Below are 2,616 nucleotides of genomic sequence, written 5' to 3' on the forward strand. Positions count from 1 at the left end.
GAGGTCAGCAGGATGAGGGAACACAACTGAGTGTTAAATTTGGGTGCTCTAGACAGTTTGAATCCAGTGTAACTGGTGCAATGGCTGGAGTTTCCCCAGGTGTGTGCTGGGGTGGGGTCTGTTTCTTGTCTGCTTGTCCAGGCTTGGTCCATCTAAGGCTGTTCCCAAGGCACCAGAGATGGCAGTTTGGTTTAAAGCATGTGTCATGTTTCTTGTACTATTTCATATTTGATTTCCAAACAGAGGTGATGCTGAGTGAGTAAGATGGTAATTAATATTCTTGTATTTGTTTTGTCTTGGGACTAGGATGTTAAATATTCAGAATGTGCCTGGCCTTCTAAGGGTGGGGGTGCATGTGCTGTTTGAATTAATTTAGATAAGCAGTAGTGATATTGGGCTGAACCCCACCTTTCTGCTGTGGCCTAAGCCTCCTGGATGGATCTGGGCTCTGGCTGTGTGCACAGGGTGTGCACGGGGACTGTTATTAATTGGGTGCTCATTAGCTCTCTAAAGCTAATTGAGAGGTGGAGCTGTGGGAGCACTGGGGCCATGCAGCCCTGGTTACAGTGGGATCCTTCCCCAGCCAAACTGAGAGAGAAAACTGCAGAGGATTTCATCTTTCGGCATTTCCCGAAGCCAGCGTGTGCTTCCACGAGAGAAAACAAAATTTACCAATCAATGCAGTTTTTAATTGGAAGGATAAATCCTCAGCAGCTCCTCTGGTCTGTGTTCCAGGCACGGAGCTGAGCCAGCCTTGCAGCAGGAGTGCTGCTGGCCTAGGAGCAGCAGTGAGGGAAAAGGGCTGATGCACACCTGCCCAGGAATTGCCCCTTTGGTTTCCTTGCAGAAAAGCCCTTGTTTTGACCCAAAGGGGTGTTCCTCCAGCAGGAACTCAGGCCCATCCATCAGCAGGCCCTGCTGTGCTGTAGGTCTGTGCTGGGAGTGGTGCCGAGGGATTTAGTCCAGAGCCAGTTCCTCTCTCTGGGATGGGTTTGGCAGCACCTCCTGCTGCACATAGTGGAGTTGCTGAAAACTCAGCAGGAGGAATTCACACAGCAGGCAGGCCCTGTGCTGCTCTGATGGGAGCTTTAAACAAGGAGTAACTCCATGTGTTTGGTTTCAGGTATATAATAATCTAAATCAGGCCAAAATTCTGAGTTGGTGGTCATTCACATCCCATATATTTTCATTTGTTACCAAGTGGAAGGATTGTGGGGAGTGCTGGCAGTCCTGCAGTGCTGATCCACCAAAGCCTTCCCAGGCTCAACAGTCCAGAGGCTGCAGCTGCTGGATGTATTTCTGTTCATTTTTTACTGAAATGGTTTTAGAGTTAGTCAAACCATTAGTGATTGATTGGTGAGAACTGGAATGTGATCTCCAGTTTGGATTTCCCAGTCACTTTTCCTGAGGCATCTCCTCTGCAGGAGGGACAGGAACACAGCCCCTTGGAGCTCACCGTTTTCACCCCCAGCAGAATCCAATGGCAGCCTCCTGCTTTTGCTGAGGAAATCATTCCACCAGCTGTTCTCTTGCCCAGCAACTTTCCTTCAACCTCCTAGCTGGACCAGGATAAACAATGATGGAATTTTGTTAGTTTCTTGAAGTTTCTTTGTTAGTTTCCCTTGAAGTTTCTCTAGCATTTGTTAGTTTTTCCATTTCATTTCCACTTCTTCCAAGGAAGTTACTCCAACTTCAGCAATGATTTTTGTGAACCAATGATCAGGTTAATTTGTAGATTAAAAAAAAAACCCATGTTTAAATGGATACCTTCTCAGAGGCTTTCCTTCCCTGGCTTTTCCCAGCCATGCTCCTGTGCCTCCTGTCCCTATCACTTTGTGGGGATCCAAGCTGTGGATAACATTGGATCTGTGCAGGCTGCAACAAATCCTGTTTGTGTGGGACCAGAGACACAGAATTTTCACATCTCCCCACACCAGGACAAACCCTGGCTGCCCTCAGATGGTCAATTGCCTTAATTGACTTCTCATATCTATTAACAGATCTTTAATTAATCTTCCACTCTTACCTTCAGATTTCTCCCCAATCTTTCCCCATGTGCGAGACGAGGCGATTCCTATGCACAGGCTGTGCACTGAACAGATGGATCTGACAGCAATGCCATATTCTCCCACCAAAATTGACAGGATAATAAGTGGAGATCTTGTTAAACTTGGCTGTCTTACCATCAGTGCTTGTTTGCTAATATTTCACAGCAAGGCAGACTGGCTGACAGGGCTTTGCTGAATGCATTGGCAGCAGCCTTTCTGAAGCTTAAAGAAATAAGGAAGAAAAAAGGAGTAGGGATGGCTGGAGACCTTTCCAAGATCAATCCAGAGTATGATGGGGAAGCTCAGGGGCTGGGGGAGCCCAGGGCTGCCCTTCTGGCATGGATGTGACCCTCCTGCCAAAGGCTTTTCCATCCAGGCAGCTCCTGAGCTTCCCAGAATTACACACAAAGCTTTGTTTGGCAAAAGCTGGAGCCTCTCCAGACCATGTATCCCTTCAGCAACTGCAGCCTCTCTGCTGAACTCTGGGTCTGGCACACCTGGGCACACCTGGGCACACCTGGGCATGGAGGGCTCAGAGGCAGCAGGCATTGACTGGGGGTGGCACACG

This window comes from Geospiza fortis, unplaced genomic scaffold (assembly GCF_000277835.1).
Source record: "Geospiza fortis unplaced genomic scaffold, GeoFor_1.0 scaffold172, whole genome shotgun sequence".
Taxonomy (NCBI): Eukaryota; Metazoa; Chordata; class Aves; order Passeriformes; family Thraupidae; genus Geospiza; species Geospiza fortis.